This window comes from Pinus tabuliformis, chromosome 5_1 (genome assembly GCF_031772625.1).
Source record: "Pinus tabuliformis cultivar Carrire ecotype Pingquan chromosome 5_1, CPIR1, whole genome shotgun sequence".
NCBI classification, from domain to species: Eukaryota; Viridiplantae; Streptophyta; class Pinopsida; order Pinales; family Pinaceae; genus Pinus; species Pinus tabuliformis.
In genome coordinates this window covers 403,201,643-403,225,848 of record NC_142305.1, presented here as the reverse complement: position 1 = coordinate 403,225,848, position 24,206 = coordinate 403,201,643, and positions in this window count along the sequence as shown.

Here is a 24,206-nt window from a genome sequence, read left to right as displayed (position 1 = left end):
CAGTTGCCTGTCCGCTATGATGCCGGAACTGAACTTCTGGCTACCTTTCGTCAGGATAAGGCAACCCACATTTCTGATCACATACAGGAATGGAGACGGAGAAAAAGGCTCATTAAAGCCAAAATCCCTCCGGAGTACCGTCTAGAGTGGTTTTTGAAGTCTTTGCAACCTGAGATCTCCAAGGATGTCTCCATGTCTGGGGTTTATTCTGAGGAGCAAGCCATTTTCAGGGCCCAGCAGTTAGAACTGATCTACTCTCAGTCTGGGATCCTCCAAAAGTACTTGCCAAATGCTCCTGGATCTAAGGTTGATTTAGCTAAGCCAAAGCCAGGTCCGCATGCGGATGGTATCGTGGGGTCTGTAGACTCAACTACAGTGAACTTGCTGAATCAATTGCAGCAGTTGTCATTACAAACTGCTCCTAACAACCAAGTCACAATGTCTAATCCTCCTGCTTCCCAAAATTCTTCCATTAACGCCGTCCAATCCAATAACCCCAAAGGAAATCAAAATTCCGATGGGAAAAAGAAAGGACGTGGTAAAAAGAAGAACTCGGATGGGAAGCCCGATGCAAATAAATCCGGCAACAACGCTGGTGGTGGTAAGGGTGAGTCGAGAAAGAAAGTCAAGTTTCCTTGCAAGTTATGCAGTGGAGACCATCTAACTCATCTTTGCCCTAAAATCGAAGACGCTCAGCGCTTGTTAGCACAGCAAGGGACTTCTAGTTCGCAAGCTGTGTTAACTAACCCGTTTCCCCAAGGGCAGCAACTTCTTGCTGGCGCAAGTTCGAACCCTGGTACCTCCGCAGGGGGCAACCAGGAAGGGGACAAGTCATCAAATGTTTTCATGATGGGTGCTCACGCTAATGTGGCCACACGGTCACGCGATTATGGTGAAGGTGAAAATTCTAAGGGTAAATCAGTTCCCGAAACTAACAACCCACTTCATATTGAGCGACCTTCTGTTGAGACTATACCTCGGGTGCCGAAAGGTTCAGCTAAACGCGCGACTATCAACCCTAATATTAGGGCAGCCCAGAATTACTCCATTGTCGAGGATCTGGCTCAGAGTCCATGTGCTATGTCCGCGTTAGAGGTTCTCCAGACATGTCCTACTCAACGAAGTGCCTTGCTATTGGCAATGGGGGCAGTAGATCCAAGTAATTCCTTAGCTCTCTCTTTTGATATGAGTAATGTCAAAAAGAGACTTCCTCATCACATGGCTTTCCAGATAAAGTCTACCTACCAGAAAACAAATATTTTCCGGACGGTTGTAGATGAGGGAGCTTCCACGTGTGTCATGTCTATGTCATGTTGGAAGGCCATTGGATCACCGACGGTTGTTCCTTCACCCACCCTATTGACAGCATTTGATGGTCACTCTCATAGACCGTACGGGATTATCCCGGCTTTTCCTATATGTGTTGGAGGAAAGGTCGTTAATATTGAAGTAGAAGTCATAGACGCTAACCTAGATTATAATCTCCTATTAGGAAGGAACTGGGTATACGAGATGGAAGCCGTTGTTTCGACTCTATTTCGTGTCATTTGCTTTCCTTATGAGGGGAAAATGGTTAAGGTTGACCAATTGGACTATTGTCCAGCTGATCCTCAAGCAAACTCTGACTCTACCATTCCTTTAGTGGGTAACCCCCGTCCGCCTATTGAGAGTCTAGGAGTCGGGATGTATTCTTCATTGATGGGTACGTTTAACCTTCCCCCTCCTACAGTTGGTATAGATACAATTTCATCCTCCAGGGATCCTTTACGGAGAGAGTTTGTCCAAACTCTTTATTCTTCGAATCCTGGAACCTTAGCTTCATCTGTGACCACATCAGGTGACGACAAGGTGGGTGAAATAGAATCTCTTATGTCTGCAGCAGAACCTAGATGTGAATCTATCGATAACTCTGTAGATAACCATTCTACTATTTCCTCTGGGAAAGAAATAGATGGTGATGTGGCTCATTTTCGGACCCCTGATTCCACCTCTGCATCGGATTGCTCGGATATTGTTTTTCCATCGGATGAAGCGATATTCGAAGCAATGACGGCCGTAGATCGACCTTTGGAAGATTTACATCGTCGGTTATACTTTCATCCCCCTGTGCATGAAGTAGAATCTCGGTCCTCCAGTTCGACTAGTGATGTTTGTACGGTCCCTTTGGCTCCGACACATTTATTTGCCGAAGAGAGTATATTGATTGGTTCGATCGTCGTACCTATAAACATCCCTAGGTGTCAGTTGGCGGAGCCCCCTGACGGGCTCTACCTCAGGAAGTGTTTTGCTTAGTTCGCCAGGCAATGGCTTCTTTGTATTTTATGTATATTTGTACATATCTTATCGAGCATTTTTCTGATATCAGCACTTTTGGTCTGCTTTGGCAGGTGTTGATGGATGATTTGGTTTATTTTGGATTCGCCGATGGTGCTAGTCGGCACACTCGGAATCTTGCTTCCGCAGCTTGGGTACTTTATTACCCAACTGGTCAGTTGATGACATCGAGAGGCGTGTGTATCGGTCCTGCTTCAAACAATATGGCCGAGTATACAGCTGTTATCAATTTATTATCCGAGGCAATCTCTTACGGGATCGACTCGTTGGTAGTGTATCTTGATTCTCAATTGATAGTGTCTCAGTTAAATAACATTTATCGGGTTAGAGATCCATCATTATATCGCCAATATTTAAGGGTGAGGTTGTTGCAAAGATCATTTATTTACATTAATTATTTGCACATTCCAAGATCTCAAAATTGGTTAGCTGATTCTATCGCTAATCAAGCATTAGACTGGCATATCAATCATTCATCATCATAAAATCATGCATCAAAAAGTCAAACTGTATATATATATATATATCACAAAGCGTCTCGAGTGTACATATGTGTGTCCAAAAATATACAAAATTGGGACTCAAATGCCCATAATCATGTCAGGCATATCTAATGCCTCGGCTCTGGATGAGCAGCTAAATAACTAACTATAGCATTGGCCACGCGCCGAAAAACGCGAACCCAGTCACGTGGCATCCCAACCACATGACGCTGCATATCTGGAGGAAGGTCCTCTATCTCGGCCATCGGTACTTGATAGCTCAATCTCGCCAAGTGTCGCTGGACGTTGGCGAGGGTCCTTTCCGCATCCGCAGCCGCCTCTTCGGCTCCTCGGCCACGCCGTCCGTGCCGTGGGAATCCATCTGGTCGCACAGGCCCAATGTCTGAAACATGATCATCATATCAGTCATTTGAATCTCATCAAAAAAAATATATTTTTCAAAGTTCATCATTATGCTTGAAAAATCCTAAAAATCATAAAATCATAAAAATCAAAAAATCTTACCGATCTCGCCCCATGCTGCATCTGGTGGCAGCACTAGGTCAGGATCTCCTCGGAAATCCAGTCCAGCATAGGGGTAGTCGTCTATGGCGATGATCTGTTGCTCCCACCAAGCAAAAAAGTCGTCGTCGAATGCATTCCTGGGCACTTCCCCACCCCCCAGACGTTTCATCAAGTCAGCCCACCGGCCCATACGTGGATCACGTGGACTACTGATGGGAACTGCTACCCTGGGGCGGAGTGCAGGAACCTTCTCGAAGAAAAATGTGCATAAAATGGTTCCATACCCAAAGTTCTTGGTCTGTCCCTTCCTGATAGAAGCAAGCTGCTCCTTCATGTTGGCAAGTAGGGGAGTACACCAGTCAAACACCGTGGTGAGACAGTCCACTGCTACGCTCATGTTTACTCGTGATGCCTGATGTAGCGAAGATGACCCGTTCACTCGAGCTATGGTGAACAGGATTATCCGCAGTGACAAACTCGCCACGTGTGGGATCGAGATCTGACTCCCGACCTTCCGATGACCTGGGCAGTAAAGTTGTACATAGTCGTCTACGCTGAGACTATTCTGGGTCCTGCCCCGGGAGTGGACTACCTCTCCCCTTCGGGAAAGGCCCGTGATGAAATATATATCTTCCACTTCTATCCTGAGTGGCATTTGATCAATCATAAAAGCTTCTTCCTCGACATCCCAGTAATCAATAAGTCTCTCGAGCAGACGCACATTTGCTTTCATATTCGGCAACTTAAAGAATTTTAACAATCCGCATCCCCGTAAGGCATCTAATGCCTCATCATTCTCCATAACTTCATTATCTACAGCTGAGTGCTCTCTTTCACGCCATGTGAGAGTCATCCTGGAAGAAAAAATCAATTTCATCCATTAGTTTTTCGTATAAAAATTTTTCGCTGCGCACACGCGGTTTACCCTATACACAGTCGCGTGTAGGGCCGTCGTATACGCGATTTATATACATCCAACCCGCGTGTACGCCGCAGAGCAATTTTTTGCAAAAATCTAACGGTGAAACATTAATTAAACTTCCTAAAAACTATCACAATTGATTGCAAGACAAGTTTAGTGCTTACCTGGAAGTTTTCGGCAAGTTTGAACGGTTGAATAAGTCACGGGGAAAGTTTGCTCCTTTTGCTCCACAATTTGCTCTCCAAGTCAAACGGTGAAAATGGTAAGTCCAAAATTTCTTTTTATAAGTTTTGAAAATGCAAAATTTTTTCAAAATTTTATTTTGTTTGGTTTCATGTCACTTTTAACTTGGGAGCTTGGAATGTCGAGATTGAATTGTTTTTCAGGACATTTTGGACATTTTTCGACGGTTCGAGACGGTTCCATGACTGCTGACCCGTCATGGCAGGTATCGTGTTCTCACTGGCATATAGGTTAGGGACACCATTTTTCCGTTGCAGTATGCATACTAGCCTCCATCTGACCGATACATCTGCCGTAGGGTCGACCCCATCATGTTATGGTTCGCAAGCCATTTTCACTCGCCGATTCTTTAAATCATGACATGATGGTAGAGCCATCCTTTTACATGGGCATTCTAGTTAGCACCTCACTGACATTTGTTGCCCATGCTGCTTCGTTTTGAGTAGGCTCGGGAGTCCTCTGTAGTCCCGCCATGACTTATGCGTTGAAGACTCATTCTTCCTTGCTTCTTCGCTTCGTTCTGGCCTTATACCCTAGAGGCTCCTATGTGTGTTGAGTTGTACTTCTGCATTGCATGTTGACCATTTGCACCTTTTGGCCTATAGCCGGCTTCACTTGGACTCGTGTTTAAGCCCACTTTTGACCATGACGACTGCAAAAATCAACCTTGCATACCCTTGACCTCTGCAGCTTGGCATACCCAGATCCGTGGAAGGAACATACCTCTGAGTGTCACTGACCAGTTTTTCACCTCCCTGCATTGAGCATAGGAACGTTCCTTTCCCAGGAACTAGAGCATCTGTTTCACCGACACTCGTTCTTTCCACTGTACCATAGCATTCTTTTATTCTTTTTCCGGCTTATCAGAAAAAGACAAAAAAATTAAATATTCCAAAAAGAGCGGGAACAGGGACATTATTTCCATTTATTGTTGGCAGCTAGAGTCAGTCGTGTCGCCCTTGAACAAAGCACTCAAAACAAAGTCTCCTCCGCATGGGTGGGATTTAGTTTGACTTAGGTAAGCCATAACCTTGTTATCGAGTCAGTTCTCCCCCGATTGGTTATCTCTTCCAATCATATGGAGGGTTCGTTCGTGCCTCCTGCATGACGAACTTATACAGATTCATTATATGCTGCCACATAGTCACATTGAGTCGTGCTTTTGTTCAAGGGAAGTTAGCCTGAGTCGGCCTTTCTGCGGTGTCTCTTGACTCATTTTTCAGTCGGCCATCCCTGGTTGTCAGTGTCATGTCTATCATCACATCAGTTATATTGGTCCTTCACTCGTGCCGGTTTGAGAAGGTCCCCATTGACTTCTTGCTGGCGGGTCTTGTCCTTATCGACGACGACACATTGCTCTGAGGGCAGACCTAGAGACCGCACCCTGGCCCTATTTTCATTATTGATAGGTCACCTTGTGCTCAGCATCGATCAGTATCATGGGTCTTTGACTGAGTGGTTTCCCTTGTGTTCGACATCAGCATACATTATCACACATTGGGATTCGTGCAGTACCTTGGTTTCCATTTGACCCTATTGGTGGATACCTCGCCTCTGTGTCAGCTTTCATTATTGGTTGGTTCAGAGGGTTTCTGCCGTGCGCTAGCCACATCTTGTGTACGCCGGAAACGTACTTTCGGTTGGGTTACTACATCTTTTTCGTCCGATTCCTTCCACATTATTGGCCTACGGGTTACACTCGCGCTAGATTGATGGAGGATGCCTTAATGCCTTCCTTCTAGCGGGTCTTTCCCTATCGACTCCGACTCATTGCTCTGGGGCAAAGATCTAGAGTCCATTTGGCAGTACCTTGGGGTTTGCAGTCATTAGTGGCAGATTCCTCGCTATCGACAGTGGGAAACCATCATTGTCTCCTGATTGATAGATTCTTACAGGTGTTCGACTTCAGCTCATCTATTCACACTTGTTAGATTGTACTGGGTACCTTGACGCTCATTATCATTATCGGTGAGTAGTCTCGCGTTTGTTAACGGTATACATCAATGACCGGTAATCAAACGATTTCTCACATGGTCGACTTCAGATCATTTATTCCCATGGTGTAGAAATGTACCACGGCGGTCGGTGAAGACCTCAGGTTGTATCAGCATTCATTGGTTCACTTGACAGTTGCTCCTGTTGCTGCTAGTTGATACCACTCCACCTTATATGTTGCAGTCAGTCATGGCGACATTCTATATGCTGGCACCTGAGTTTGCAGTGTAGTACCATCCTATTCCATCATGTTCAGTTGGTACCTTATGGGATCAGTCTTTGATTTCAGTGATCCGTTGCATCTCTCAGCGTCATTGACAGTTTTATATGTGATATTTAGACATGTACTTACTCATTATGATCAGATGATCCATTATGTATTTTTACAATCATTTATACTTGTATACTTAGTGGATCCGCTTGTACTTGATATGCGGACATGCTTTACTTTTCCTGAGCATGGGTATGCCCGCCTCAGACAGTGTTTCTTTCTGATCTCCTTTCGGTGGCTTGGCAGGCTGAATTCTGGTGAAGTCCTCCTCGGTTTTTCGGCAGAGTTCCTTTCCTTGTACTTACTTAATGTATTTCGGCCATCATGTTCCCCTTCTGACCTCATACATTAGGGGGCATCTGTTATAGCTCCAAATCTCACTCTTATGGTTTGTGATGCTGCACTTATGGCCTAGGGCAACCCCTCCTTCCAGACCTGGTCCAAAAATTTAAAAAACAGTGTTTTATTCCCTGTACGCGACTTTGCCCTGTGTTAAACGCGTGTACACGCGGGTCTGTCATACCCAACCCGCGTGTATCTATTAAAACACTTAAAAAAAATATAATTTCCTCTTTTTCGGGCGGTGATCGCGGGTTTACCTGCTGGATCACCTGTTAGTGCCCGTGGCCCAACTGTTCCCAACCAACTCCTAACTAAAAAACTACTTTGGAGAGGGTATAAAAAGACATCAAAGGGAAGGCCAAGGGGAGAGAAAGGAGAGCAAGATTATTATGCTGAGATTTTTCCCTTAGACCAGGTCTGAAGTCCTTGGTGCATCCTGCACTTCCCCCATTTTGCATAGGAAACCCTTGTTTCCATGTGTATTGGTGATCATTCATCCTTGACATCATCATTGAGTAAGACTTGGAAGGAGCTCTTGTTGAAGGCTGGAGGCTGGAACGAATCCGGGAGGAAGCTTGCTTGGAGCCTGCTGAAGGTGTTCAGGTGATATCTTTCCGATATATGTACTTTATTTGCCTTTATATATAAAGAAACACGTCTTTGTTCCCGAATAATCTTTCTTTATGCTTATGAGATTCTTGTGGTGAATTCTTATGAAAGTAGTTACTTAAAGATTATTTATAACTAACTTTATAGCATAAAGATGATTTATACATAAACTTCTATACATGTACTGTTGTGTTCTTTGATTTGTTTGTCTTGCAGGTCAGAGAAAGAAGAAGGGAACTCCAAGAAGGGTTTGCACCCTAACGGTCTTCTCGGACGTAGGACCTTAGGTATGTACCCTAAACATTAGAATTTGCTTAAAAGTAAAAAAAGATGGCTGTGTGTGTGTGTTTCTTTGTATAAGCAATTTTCAGTCTGGTAGAGTCTCAGCCCAAAGGACTCTAGGGGTACTTTCCCTTCAACCAACAAGTCCATTTGGGTGATGATAAACCCTGTAAAATTGTTGGAATGGGTAAGGTTCTTGTAAAACAACAGAATGGAAACCAATGGCTACTAAAGGAGGTAAGGCATGTTCCAGATCTAAAGAAAAATCTGATTTCAACAGGGTAGTTAGGCGGTGAAGGTTGTGTGACAACTTTCATAGATAAAGCTTGGAAGGTCACCAAAGGAGCCTTGGTAATAGCAAAAGGCAAAAAGTTTGGTACATTGTATTTATGCAATGGTATTTCTAACTCTGTTAATGCTTTAACTTCCAAAGGAGCAGATGCAACATTATGGCATCATAGGCTCAGACACATGAGTGAAAAGGGGATGAAGATTCTTCACTCAAGGAATTTGTTGCCGGGTTTGAAGAATGTTGATTTGGACTTCTGTGAGAATTGCATTTATGGAAAACAGAAGAGAGTTAGATTTCTTAGAGTTGGGAAAGAAAAGAAGAGCGAAAAATTAGAGCTTGTGCATACAGATGTATGGGGACCTGCTCAGATATCATCTCTCGGTGGCTCTCGTTATTATGTTACTTTTATTGATGATGCAACTAGAAAAACTTGGATTTATTGTATTAAGAATAAATATGATGTATTTGATACTTTCAAAAAATGGAAAGCTTTGGTTGAGATTGAGACAGGAAAGAAATTGAAGTGTCTTAGATAAGACAATGGACGTGAATATTGCAACAAAGAGTTTGATAGGTACTATTCAGAGCATGGAATTCGTAGAGAGAAGACAGTTCCAAGAACACCACAAGAAAATGGTGTGTCAGAAAGGATGAACAGAACAATCATGGAGCGCGCAAGGTGCATGAGATTGCATGCCGGATTGCCTTTACAGTTTTGGGCAGATGCTGTAGATACTGTTCTTTATCTAATAAATAGAGGGCCTTCAAGTTCCTGGGTTGGTGGTGTTCCAGAGGAAGCATGGACAGGTAAAAAGGTAAACTACTCTTTTTTAAATCCTTTTGGTTGTGAGGCCTTTGCCCATATTAATAAAGAAAATAGAACAAAGATTGAGGCAAAGTCAAAGAAATGTATTTGTATTGGATATGGTGTTAATGATTTTGGTTATCTCTTATATGATTACGAAAATAAAAAAATCATTAGGAGCAGAGATGTAGTATTCAACGAAAAGGTCTTGTATAAGAATCAGTTGCAGGAAAAGAAACATGAAAAAATAAAACAAGGAATACGCAGTTCTTGATGAAATCATTGAAAAAGTAAAGGTGCCTAAAAATAATAATAATCAACAACCACAACAACAACAACCACCACAACAGCAATAGGCACCCCAAACAACTGAAAGTGGTGTTAGAAGATCTACCAGGATAAGTATACCCCCTGAAAGATACTCTCCTTCATTATATTATTTATTGTTGACTGATTCTGGTGAACCTGAATGCTATGAAGAAGCAATGCAGGTTGAAAGTAGGAAGAAGTGGGAGGTAGCCATGGAAGAAGAGATGGATTCCTTAATGCATAACTAGACTTGGGACTTACTCAGGTTGCCTGCAGGTAAAACTAAATTGTTGAATCAATGGGTTTACAGGCTAAAGGAAGAATATGGAGGAAAACAGAGGTACAAAGCTAGATTTGTGGTGAAGGGGTTTGCATAGAAGAAAGGTATTGATTTTGATGAAATATTTTCTCCTATTGTTAAAATGACTTCAATCAAAACTATTTTAAGTCTAGTAGCAGTTGAAGATTTGCATGTTAAGCAGTTAGATGTAAAGATAGCCTTTCTCCATGGGGATTTGGAGGAAGAGATATATATGCAGCAGCCACAAGGATATGAGGTAAAAGGGAAGGAGAAACTAGTGTGCAGGTTGAAGAAGAGCTTGTATGGCTTAAAACAGGCTCCAAGGCAGTGGTATCTAAAATTTGACAAGTTTATGTCTGAACAAGGTTATACTAGATGTCACTCTAATCATTGTGTTTATCTAAAAAAGCAAAATGATGGAAACTATATTATATTGTTATTGTATGTAGATGACATGCTTGTTGCAGGGTCTAACATGCAAGAAATAAATGTGCTCAAAAGAAAATTGGCAAATTCATTTGCAATGAAGGATTTGGGAGCTGCAAAACAAATCCTTGGTACCAGAATAACTAGAGACAGGAAAAATCGCAAATTAACATTGTCTCAGAATGAGTACATACAAAAGGTGTTGAAAAGATTTAATATGCACAATGCAAAACCAGTTAGTACACCTTTTGCTAGCCATTTCAAACTTAGAAAGGAAATGTGCCCAAAGACCCAAGAAGACATGGATTATATGTCTAAAGTTCCATATGCATCAACAGTTGGAAGCTTAATGTATGTAATGGTCTGCACAAGGCCTGATATTGCACATGCAGTGGGAGTTGTAAGTAGGTACATGAACAATCCAGGAAAGGAGCATTGGATGGCAGTGAAATGGATTCTCAGATATTTGAAAGGTACCACAAATCAAGCATTATGCTTTGGTGGTTCAAACATTTCTCTACAGGGATATGTTGATGCAGATATGGCAGGTGATAGAGATAACAGGAGGAGCACTACAGGATATGTATTTACTATAGGTGGAACACCTATCAGTTGGGTTTCAAAATTCCAAAGTGTTGTTTCACTTTCAACAACAGAAGTAGAGTATGTTGCTGCTACAAAGGCTAGTAAAGAAATGATTTGGTTACAAAGGTTTATGGGTGAATTGGGTAAGAAGCATGATATGGGCACATTATACAGTGATAGCCAAAGTGCCATTCATCTTGCAAAGAACTCAACATTTCATTCCAGGACTAAACACATACAGCTCAAGTACCATTTGATACGATCAGTGTTGGAAGATGGAGAGTTGAAGATGGAAAAGATACACACTAGCCAAAATCCTGCAGATATGCCAACAAAAGTTGTAACCAGGGAGAAAATGAGAATATGCTTAGTTTCAATTGGCCTTCAAGCATGACAATGAAGATGAGAAACAACCAGGTCCAAAGAGGAGTCATTGTCCAGCAAATAAAGCAGCGGTGGAGTTGCTACAATCATTCTCCAAGTGGGAGATTGTTGGGTGTGGAGCGTGATTGTTCAGAGGTCTTTGTTTCAGCAGGATGTATAACCTAGGAAGTTTGTACACCCTTCCATGCAGGGGGTTGCGGGGGGGACTTGTCCCCCCCACGGGGATTCGGGGGGCCGATCCCCCGACTGGGGGGTTTGGGGACCAACGGGGGTTTCAGGGGCAGCGCCCCCAAAGCTAAAAACATATCTAAAATTTCCTTGTAAAAGTATAGCAATTTCTAGTCAATCTGGGCCGTTCATTAGGCGGATGATCTGATGGTAGAACTTATGTTTAGTTTAGGGTTTTTTGCCCTATAAGGCAACCCCTCTCTTTGTATGAGGGAATTGTATTTGAGGCTGTGTAATAGATGTGTATTCTCCGAGCGAGAAACATAGAGGTGAGACTGTGAGAGAAAACAGAGGATATTACAGCGGATTTGTTGTAGGTTGTGTCTCTTCATTTTCTGGATAATAGAAAGGAAGGACTGGCTGTTCGGGGTGGACATAGCCCAAACTGGGTGAACCACGTATACCTGTGTCTCTCTGGTTTTATTCGTTTTCTATGTTTATATTTCTGCAATGTTCTATGTGTTCCATTGCTCTGTAATATATAATTTTCTAACACTGTCCAACTTAGGTAAGTTGCTGAACAAATGCATTGAAATTAACTTGTCTCTTAGTCCGGGAAAATGTGAGTTCTTGTTGACTGCAGGGACTTTTCTAGGTCATTCAATATCCCAACAAGGACTGTAAGTGGACCCAAAAAGAATAGCTATCATCCAAAGTATCCCACCTTCGCAAAATCAGAGAGATGTTAGAAGTTTCCTAGGGTTAGCTGGATACTATCAAAGGTTTATAAAATACTTCAACAAGTTAGCTTCTCCTTTATTTGTGTTGTTGGCCAAAGACTCTGAGTTTGTATTGTCAAAAAGTTCTCAAGAGGCCCTAGACACCCCGAAGGACAAGTTAACCACTGTACCAATTCTCTGAGGCCCAAAATGGGCCCTTCCTTTTCATATACATGATGATGCCTCACACAAAGTCATAGGAGCACCTCTAGGCCAGATAGATGAAAAATTGCCATATGCCATTTACGTTATCACTAAGAGTCTATCAAAGGCTGAACTGAACTACACAGTGACTGAAAAGGAGCTCTTGGTTTTTGTGCATTCATTGAACAAATTTATTCATTACATTACAGGTTATCAAACATTTTGTACATACTAACCATGCTACAATCAAATATTTAATGAATAAACCTGATGTGAACGCCTGGATTATTAGATGGTTACTTTTATTACAACATTTTGACCTAACTATTGTTGATGAGCCTGACAAGGAAAATGTTGTTGCATATTTTTTGTCTAGATTAACGTTGCCTGTAGGTGAGGAAGGGATGGTTGGTGATCAGTTTTCGGATGAACACTTATTCTCCATTTCATCTCTCCCTCCATGGTTTGCTGACATAGAAAATTATTTGGTATCTGCAAAGTTCCCACTGAATTTGTCCTCTAAAGAAAAAAGCAAGATAATGAGGAAGGGTGCCCCATTCACTTGGATTGGGGGCAACCTCTTAAAACTAGGTCTAGATCAAATTTTGGGTATCTGTGTCAGGGAGGAGGAAGTCTTTGACATCGTTCTGACCTATCATGATGGGCCTTGTGGAGGTAACTTTTCAGCAAAGAGGACAATCTTCAAGGTGTTACAACCTAGTTATTATTGGTCCACTCTTCATCAGGATGTAAAAATATATACTAGCCAGTGTGATCGGTGCCAAAGGATGGGAAAGCCTACTCCAAGGGATGAAATTCCTCTGCAACCTCAAGTGAATTTCAAGCCATTTGACAAGTAGGGCATGGATTTCATTGGACCTATTGACCCTCCTTTCAAGCAAAATAAATACATCATTATGTTCACTGACTATCTAACTAAGTGGGATGAAACCAAGGAAATCAAGGTAGCAACAGAGGAGAACATAGATGAGTTCTTAAGGGAAAATGTCTTTTACAAGTTTGGGTACCCTAGAGAATTGGTCACTGATCAAGGCATCCAATTTACCACTAAAATGATTGAATACTTGTTAAGCTAGCACAAGGTCAGACATAGAACCTCCACTCCCTATCACCCACAAGCTAATGGGCAAGTCGAGGTGACCAATAGAGCACTAGAGGGTATTCTGACCAAAGTGGTTAGCAATAGCAGAAAGGATTATGTAGGTAGACTAGCAGAGGCCACCTAGGCCTACAATACCACATGGAAGACCACCACTAGATTCACACTTTATGAGTTGGTCTATGGGAAAAAGTCCCTACTGTCCATTAAATTTGAGTACAATACATTGAAGATGGCAGCCCAACTAGATCTAGATCTCAGCAGTGCACAAAAAGAGAGATTGATCCAGTTGAATGGGTTAGATGAGTTGAGAATGCAGGCCCTCCTACACACAGAGGTAACTCAAATTAAGAGGAAGATCTAGCATGACAAGAGCATCAAGGGAAAGAAATTTCAAGAAGGTGATTGGGCTTTGTAATATGATTCCATACATAAAGGTTTTAAGGGAAATTTAAGGACTATATGGTTAGGGCCTTATGTAATAGAAAAATGTCATCATAGTGGTTCAGTGCATAGAAGAACCATAGATTTTGGATTTGAGAGATCTGTGGTTTTTATCTTTTGAATTGATCGGAGAATCCACAGTATAAACATTTTTGAACCAACGTTTCGAATCCCAAGTGGGATCCATCATCAGGGTTGAAGAATGATGATAAGAGAAGAGCAAGCAGGGAGAATAAATACTAACGAGGCCAAAACTATCTAAGAATGAATAAACAGTCGGCTAGAACCCTAATTTTATTTTATTTTATTATTATTATTCTTATTTTTATTTCATTTTAATTATTATTAATACTTATCATTTAAATAAATTAATATAATAATAACTTTTACATTAATTAATATAATATTAATATTAATATGATAATAAATAATTATTATATAATAAATAATTATCTATTACTAAAAAATAAATAAATAATAATTAATTTAAAATTTTTATAATACCAATTATTAATTAATAACTAAATTAATAAGACCAAAACATATTCTAAATGATTAATATTCACAGTTAACCTAAATAATAAATTTTTAATTCATATTTATTGATTAATATATTAATTTAAATTATATTATATTAGAAAATATAAATAATTGATAATTAAAATAGATGAATATAATAATTCATATATTAATTAATAAAATAGCTGATAAATAAATTAGTATAGACTTTTTATAATTATTTTTTGTTTTTTTTTGTTTTTTATAATTAAAATAATAATGATCAACTATTTGATTACAAAATAAATTAAATTAATAAATATTTGATCTTATTAATAATTAATTATTTATACTAGATTAATATAATAATTCATAAATTCATAAAATAACTAATGTATAAATCAAAATTAATAATAATCAATTATTTTATAATAAATAATTAATTTCTATTTATATTTTGAATAATGTATAATAATTATTTAATAATTGATTAATTATTATTATTATATAATAATAATAATTAAATGTTATATTAATAATTATTAATAAATTATAAAACTAATGTCTTATAATAGATTAATAATTCTTAAAATAATTTTTTTTTTTTTTTTTAAAGAATAAATTAATGAATTTTTATATATTTATTATATTAGAAAACATAAATAGTTAATATATAGTTAACTAATGAATAAATTAATTGATAGCTCTATATAGAAAGAAATTAAATTATTATAGAATAAAAGAGGACAACATACCTGAGGACGCATTACCTGGGGATGGGATGGCGACTTTTAACTTCATTGATCAAGGGCAGCCAGCTTCCGCTAATTTCCAAACCATTGTCTCTGTTCAGATTCTGAGGATACTTCATAATTTCAATAGCTTCTCTGATCTTCCGTCTTTGATGGTGTTCCTCTCTTGCGATAATAGAAGCGTTTTCCAGGCAAATGTGGTGCTTGGTCTTCAAGGAGTGTTCTGCCAGTGCTGAGGTACGAGATCTTCCATTCTTGATATCAGCGCCATGTTCTTTGAGCCTTGTCTGGAGGGAGCGACCTGTTTCACCTATGTAGCTTTTTCCACAAGAGCAATCTATCTTATAGACTCCCTTAAGCTGAAAATTGTCAATATCATCTTTAACAGACTTCAAACCTTGTCTGATGGTCCTCGGAGCTGAGAAATGAGTGAAAATGTTCTTCTTTCTTAGGATTTTAGCGATTTTGTCTGTAACACCAAGGATATAAGGAAGAAAAATCTTACCCTGAGGTTGATCTTGCACCTTATGCTCATGGGATGACAACTTTCTTTCAGCTCTCTCTATGGCTTTTTTAATCTCATGCTCCTTGTAGCCTATATTCTTGAAAACTGAAACCAAATGCCTCTTTTCTTCATTCAGATGCTTTGAGTCGGAAATTCGAAGGGCTCTGATGGCAAGGGTGTTTAGAACACCAAACTTTTGGGCCAGGTGATGGTGGGAATCCGCATGGAGGTAGCTTTCCGTGTGGGTTGACTTTCTGAAAACTTTGTGGCCTAGAGAGCCATCTTCCTTTCTGATGATTAGAACGTCCAAAAATGGGATGCTCATATTCTCTTCAAGTTCCATTGTAAATTTTATTTCAGGAGAAATGGAGTTTAAGTGAATGAAAAACTTATCAAGTTCTGCTTTACCATGGGTCCATTTTATGTTGGTATCATCGACAAAACGCTTCCACCACGCCGGCTTTAAAGGATAAGATTCAAGGGCCTTCTTTTCAAAGTGTTCCATATACAAGTTGGCTACGATCGGTGATAGGGGTGATCCCGTTAACTGTGAATATTAATCATTTAGAATATGTTTTGGTCTTATTAATTTAGTTATTAATTAATAATTGGTATTATAAAAATTTTAAATTAATTATTATTTATTTATTTTTTAGTAATAGATAATTATTTATTATATAATAATTATTTATTATCATATTAATATTAATATTATATTAATTAATGTAAAAGTTATTATTATATTAATTTATTTAAATGATAAGTATTAATAATAATTAAAATGAAATAAAATAAGAATAATAATAATAAAATAAAATAAAATTAAGGTTCTAGCCGACTGTTTATTCATTCTTAGATAGTTTTGGCCTCGTTAGTATTTATTCTCCCTGCTTGCTCTTCTCTTATCATCATTCTTCAACCCTGATGATGGATCCCACTTGGGATTCGAAACGTTGGTTCAAAAATGTTTATACTGTGGATTCTCCGATCAATTCAAAAGAACCATAGATGCAGAGGCCATTTCTTTACATGTTAATATGCACAGATTGAAAATTTACCAAAAGGCCATTGTCAAAGAAAGAGTTCATTGATGGTATCAACAAAATAGTGATGGTGGTGGAGCAAGTCTCAGCTCCTACCTCATCAAGACACTGAGAAAAAGAAAGAAAAAAGAAAAATAAGGAGACGGGTGAAAACCTCCATGAGGCGCATGAGTCCCACTGTTGGTTTCAAAACCTGTTGAGGTGGCCCAATGGTGTCAAAACAAAAAAAGGGAGAGAAATAAAAATATCTATGGGTGAAAACCTTTCTTAAGGCACCGAGGGAAAGCAACTAGGATGAAAACCTCTTGGAGGCAGACTAGTTGTTTAAAAAAATATATATATATAAATAAAAAAATAGAAAAGAAAAATTATGAAAATATTGTTTGCAGGTCAGTAGGAGGACAATCACAACAACAATGGAAAATCAAAAGGGACCTATTCAGTTCTTATTTTAATTCCTTCATTCATTATCCTTCATGATTCCACCATTCCCTTCATTTTTTCGCTCAATCGCCTTAGTTTGCAAGGGTTCTGTGTTTTCTATAGGATATCGTGTAAACCTATAGGATTCCCTAAAAACAAATGGCTTGGGAATCCTAAAGGAAGTGACTTTAGAGCAAGGAAATGGCCTACCCATGTCAAAGAAATAAATTCCTACATCACCATGTCATTACCATACCTCTCTCCACCATGAACACCCCTTGAATTTATAAAAAAAAAGCAGTTTCCAAAAAAATACATTTAAAAAAAAAAACACAGAGAAAAAAAGATGAAGAGAGAGAGCAAGGGGACAACACTTGAAGGTTATTTTTCATCATTCACAAACCCCTATACCTCCTCTCTTCCCATGCTAATCATCCTCAGATCCTAGTAGTAGAATATGATTAAAATTTTTGAGGGAGAAGCAGCTACAGGACATCTTGTAGGAAATCCTGTAGCAGCCTATCCCACATAACAGAAATCATAGGTTGTAGAAAGTTTCAAGTATGGAGATCCAAAGGTAGAAGAAGCTCTCGTAGAGCCAAGTAGCAACAACATCATCAGCATCATCATCAACACTAGGTACCTGCACATCAAGGAAAATCATCAAAGGACAATATAAAAAAATAGAGGAGAAATCGCATGCAGCCAACACATAGCAAAAAAACTCATTTCTTCAACAAACTGTAGGAAGGTATTGTTACCACAGGTAAGTATCTCACTTCCACTCTCTCATTTGCATAATGTGATGAAAATATGTAAAGATTGTGAACGAGTTGGTTTATAAGCGAAAGGTGGCTAGTTAATTTGGCCACCTTCGTTCAATCAATGAGGACAAAATAGTTAGTCCTCACACACGTGGCAGTAATCAAGTCAAATTAAAGGAGGATGAGGTCAAAAGAAGTCAAGCTACAGATGCCCAAAGTGGGATTTGATTACGAGGTGAGGAGAATGATGATGTGGTAGTGGGACCAACGGTCTAAAAATAGATATTCGTGTCATGTCTACCAGCACACCACCTCACTCAAATCAACCATAAGAGGAAATAAACATTGATCCCCATGCATATATTCATTCACATTCTTGAGGCTCACACTAGGAGAGTCACTCTCGACACTCAAGTAGTCTATAGGAGAGGTAAATTTCATTTTTTTCCTGCGCACGGCCACCTACAGGATCCTACCGAGAATCCTATAGGATCCCACAAGAATCCTACAGGATATAGTCATGCAGTCTACAGGATTGGCAGTGAAAAATTTTAGAGGGAGAAAAATAAGGTTGGATACATCAAGCATTATAAGGAGGTAGGCTCTACATTTCCTCCTATTTTTCCAAGTGAAAGGAACAAAAAATTCTCTAATTTGTTGAAATTTATTGCAGTAAAAGGGAATTGTATCCACATAAATTTCAGTTCAATTTCCTCCATTAAAATTTTGTATCAGACATCTCTTCTCTAAAATCCATTAGAGAAAATGATAGGGGGTTTAATAGAAGGGATCCCATCAACACTGTGAGGATTCACCAACACCCTTCTACGCTAGAAATATTCACAAGGCATAATTGGATGGGTTTCTTTGAGAAATTGAGGAGGTATGATGAGGAAGTATCCAGAGATTTTTATCTCTCCCTCATTCCACTAACTAAGACCCATGCCACTGTTGTGGTGAGACGACTCTCCATCGAGCTCACCCTTGGAATCATAAGCAGAATTACCACACTCCCCTTGGAATTGCCTTGGAGAAGGGAAGACAAGGGGAATGTCCAAACTGCAAAGAAGAAATTCTTTTTAGTGGGAGAGGAGGGCATGGAAGACAAAAGTGGGGTAATAAGACTAAGCCTACCATACCCCTAGAATGCAATAAGCTACCACCTTATAAAATATATATCATGCGAAGGTAGGTATAGTGTGGTATATGGATACCACTTTAGGATTCTTGAAGAATTGAGGTTTGGAGCAACCATACCTCCTTACCACAGACTCAGCATACCCCACTTCCTTCTTCAATCACTGATAGATATGATCATGAGGGTGCAGGAATGAAACTACCAACAACTAGCCCATCATGGGTTAATTAGACTCATCATACAAGATTCCCTCCAAAACCTTAGAATTCCTATCACATGGGAAATTTTTAGAGACATGCATACAGAGGAGGATATAAAATCCTTCGATTATGACAAGAGCCCTACTGCCAGTGAAAGGGATGAAGAAGAGACTGAAATAGATGAAGAAGAAGTAGAGAGGGATGAAGATGAAATAGATGTGGAAGAAGGGGAAGAGAAAGAGAAGGAATGTGGTGAAGAAACAAAAAAATATTCCAAGGAGGAAACTGATGAACAAAGTAAGGAACTAGACAGGGAAGAAGAGGAGAAAGACAAAGATGAAAAGGGAAATGGAAAAGAGGAGGCAGAAGACAAGGAAGAGTCGGTGTCTTTGGAACCCACTAAAAAAGAGGCAACAACTACCCTCACTTCCCTTAGCACCCCTATCAAACAAAAAGGCAAAAGATAGAGACAAACCCCTTTGTACTTTAGAACAAGAAAAAGTACAAGGATAAGGCAGGGAAAACCTCAAACTCCCACCAAGGTTCCCATTGTTATTGAAGACTCACCTAAACAACAGGAGAAGATGGCTCCTCTTATAAAAACTCAAGGAGAAGGATCCTCAGGACAAACCTCCCCTAAGTATTCTATCACTTATGTGAGAAGGCATATGACTAGATCTGCCTCATCCAAGTGAAAATAAATCCTACATGATACACAATAGGAGCTATAGGAAGTCGAGGCAATCCTACACGAAACTCTAGTAAACCTACAAGAAACTCAAAAATTGGATAAGGGAGAGAGTATGCTACAAGAAAATGAGAACGAGGATCCAGAGTTAAGGGAACTTAGTCCTCAACCTAACCTTGACTCCTACTATAGATTTATTGAAGGGGGTAGGGTCATTCAACAGAAAGTTTCCATTCCATTATTATTTGAGCTTGAGAAAGAAAGAGAAAGAATGCATAGATGGATGCAGATTACCAAATCCAAGGGAGTGGAGGACATAGGTCACGTGGAGGAAAAGATCAAAGATATGGGTAGAGAAATAAGTATCCTGACGGACAGAGAGGCCATAATGAAAGCTCAGTTGGAGGCAGAAAATGCATGGTTGAAAGGACAATTGCAATAAAGAGAGAATGAATTAGCAACCATGACCAGTCTATCCCTAGAGGAAATCTAGTACAGGATGGCATCTAAGTCCTATGCATTATACCTTAAGGAACGATGGTTGCAGTTCCAAATCAAGACCCTAGCACAAAGAGGCACTATGCCATTCCAGGATTATAGACAGTTCATTGATCTTTGTGATCAAAGCACAATAGATGATAGGGCTAAGATGTCTGAGTTATACTTGCATAACATTGCCTTGACATATTTGAAGGTATGGGACCCTAATGCAAAACTAGGGGATTTACAGTTGATGGATTTTGCATCATGGATGAAACATGAGGAATAAAGGGCTATAGAAATGAAGAAGATACTGGAAAGGGAACAAACAAGGCCTCTCATGATAAGAGTTGGGGAATCAAATCCAATCACTGTCATCAGCACACATAATTTAATTTCAAATGATCTTCAACTTGCACCCAAGTATCTTGCTACCCAAGAGCAAGGAATTACACGTTTTGAGGATATGTTTAGGATGTTAGGGGATGAAGCATGCAAGCTTGCCAAAGGAGATGGAATACTTTTCCATATAGTTTGAAAATCAAAGAGTACCATGTTGGCATTATGAGACAAGTATTGTCCTTGATGGCAAACCACACTGATGACAAATCATAGTGCAGAAGGTCAGCAGCAAGGAATTGATGATCAGACTATAAGAAGAAGAGAAAATTCATATACGCAGGTTCATCAAGCCCAAGTCGCGTGTACACGCTGGTTGGCTTCAGTAAAAGCGCGTGTATGTGGAAAACTTATTTTTGGTCCGTGGCGGTTATTCCTTGGAAGTTGTGCCTATGGTTTCGGACCATGGTGTCTCGACGGACGTGTTGATCCCTAGTTTTGAAGCTGATGGTATTGGATTTCTATGGTTTTGGCTCTTGGTATTGAACAAGGCCTAAGGCTATATAAGGAGAAGGAAATCATTAGGCAAGTGTATCTGAAAAGTCTTGAATATCTGATGAAGTATTAGATCCAGTATGTAGGTTATTGGTTGATGATGTATTGCTTGATCTGAAGCTAAGGAGAGATCTCATCGGTTGTTGGAGAACTAGATCTAAGGAGAGATCGGGATCAAATGGTTTGAAATGAACTATATTTATATGGTTGATTATGTGTATTTCTAGATCTGCATACTGACGCAACACTATGTTCTGGGTATAACTGATGTCTGGTACAGCTGCAAGTTATGGAAAAATTATTTTTAGATCTGTACGCAGGTTGTCTTCAGTAAAACCGCGTGTATACGCGGGTTGCTCTCATTGAAGTAGCGTGTATCTTTGAAGCTTGATTTTTGGGTTTGCAGTTGGGTCTGGCTGTTATTGCAGAGTTCTGTAGTCTGCTCTGTGTTCTGGTGACTGGGTTTGACAGGGTTTCAGTGGTTCAGTAATTCAAAGATTGATGATGCTAGTATTGGTTGTTTTATGCTTCAATGATTTGTGAATGAATCATGGTCTTCAGATTGTAATGTTGTGCCTCAGGAGTATTCAGTCTGAAAATTGATGAAAAGTGGTACCTGAAGGAAAGAAGATTGTAGGCCAGCACCTACGTACTAGTATCTTAGCTAGTACAAGAGCAAAGGGGGTTGGAGCTCCCTTCCAAGGAAGTTTGGAGAACGAGAGAAGGTTGAAGCCTTCTGCAGGTTGTAGCCTACGTACTGGTATAAGGCTGCACCAGTACAAAAGATTGTAAACTGAAGTTCTTATTAAAGAAAGATAGAGACGACTTGCAGCAGGTGGTTTTCACCCACATTGGGTTTCCACCTTATATCATGGTGTTCATGTGTGTGGCTTTTGTGTGATGATCTGTTCTGTTATACTGCATCTGTTTACTCTTAATATGGTGAATAATGACCTGATGCACTTAACTGAAGATAAACTAACTGAATTATAAGTTTTATGGTTATACGCTGTTTTCTTTAGACACAGTAGCGTGTACACGCTGGTTCACTTAACTGAAGTAGCGTATATGTTTCTGAGCACTGAAAAAGTTTTATTGATCTGATAATACTGATTCACCCCCCCTCTCATATTATTTCCAACAATTGGTATCAGAGCCAGGTTCTTCAGAGAAGCTTGATCGCTTGAAGGTAGATCATTCATCATGAGCAACTACGAGAGAGAAGCATCAATCAGGCCACCGGTTTTTGATGGGACAAACTTCAATTATTGGAAGGTAAGAGTTACTGCCTATCTTCAATCTCTTGGTACAGATGTTTGGGACATTGTAGAAACAGGCTACGCTTTTCCTTCAGCTACTCCTACAGATGCAACCGAGAAAAGGAAGTATGAAACAAATGCGAAAGCAGTCAGTACCCTATTAGGATGTATATCCCAAACGGAATTCATGAAGGTAATGCACTACAAATCCGCAAAAGAGATATGGGACAAAATTGTCACGAGCTATGAAGGTGATGAACAGGTAAAGCGTGCTAAACTTCAAACTCTCAGGATTCAGTATGAGACTCTCAAGATGTATAATGATGAAAGTGTGGCTAACTATTTTCTTCGGGTAGATGAGATCGTTAATTGTATGAAAAATTTGGGTGAAGAAATAAAAGAGGCTATAGTGGTTGAAAAGGTTCTAAGATCATTGTCCCCCAAGTTTGAATCTAAAGTATCTGCAATAGAAGAAAAGGAAAATCTACGAATTCTTACTATGTCTCAGCTACATGGAATTATAACTGCTTATGAAATGAGAAAGGGAGGTCCATCAGACAGAAGAGAAGCTGTTTTCAAGGCATCAGGCAAAGAAGATTATTATGAAGCAAGCCACGTCCCAGAACAAGAGGAAGAAGAATCAAATTTTGTCAGAAATCTTCAAAGGGGTTCTGGAAGGTTCAGAGGTAAGTTACCTTTTAAATGCTTTGCTTGTGGAAGAGTAGGTCATTATGCTGCAAAATGTCCTTATAAGAATGACAAGGGAAAGGAACCTGTCAAATGGAACAAGAAACAAAATGAAAAGAAGAAAAGCTATTACACTCATGAAGATAGTGATGGTCTTTCAAATAGTGATGAAGATGAACAAGGTAATAGATATAAATTGTTAATGGCTTTTGAAGATGATGACTATATGGATGCTATAGATGTAGAAGGCTTTTGTGAAGAAATGAAAGATCTCAAAGTTTGCTTAGAAGAGAAGAGTGCTATTATTGATTCTCTACAATGTCAACTAGCTAAAAAGGAAAAACATCTTGAAAAATTGGAATGTGAGATTGTTTGTCTTAGAAAGGAGATTGAGAAAACAAAAGCGATTAATCTTAAATTTGTTAAAGGATCTGAAACCTTGGATGAGATTATCAATGTACAACGATCTCCTCTGATCAAGACAGGTCTTGGATATAATGGAGAAACATCTCAAGCCTCTACCTCTAAAAGCTATCTTGATGCAGCAAGGAGAAGCAAGCAAAGGCCAAATAAAAGTCATCAGGTGAATCAGGGACAGTTTACCTCAAGAACAAATAAAGACCATCAAGAAATTTGGGGACAAACTGCCTTAAGGACAAACAGAAGCTACAATCAGCCACAGGTAAAATCTTCCCAATTTGCTCCAAGAATAAATAGAAGCTACAATCGGTTGGATGATAGATCTGATTATCGCAGAAGTTTCTTTAATGGCCAATGCTTTTCTTGCCATAACTTCCGTCACAAAGCAGCTCAATGTGTTGCCTACAAGACAATCATGACTAGAGAAGCACAAAAGCAAGGGAGAATGACTGGAACCATGAAAAGGACTTATAACAACTTTTCGGTTCTTGAAAATGAAGTTGAATGCTCTATTTGTAATAACTTTGGTCATGAAGACTCTGAATGCAGGAGCAGGTTCCGGAAGACAACTCAGAAGGAACAAACCTCAAATGTCAGAACATGGAGAATAAAGGAACTGCAACCAGAAAGATGTGGGATAGCCTTTTATGCAGAAGGTCAAGAAAGTCTATGGTACATTGACAGCGGATGTTC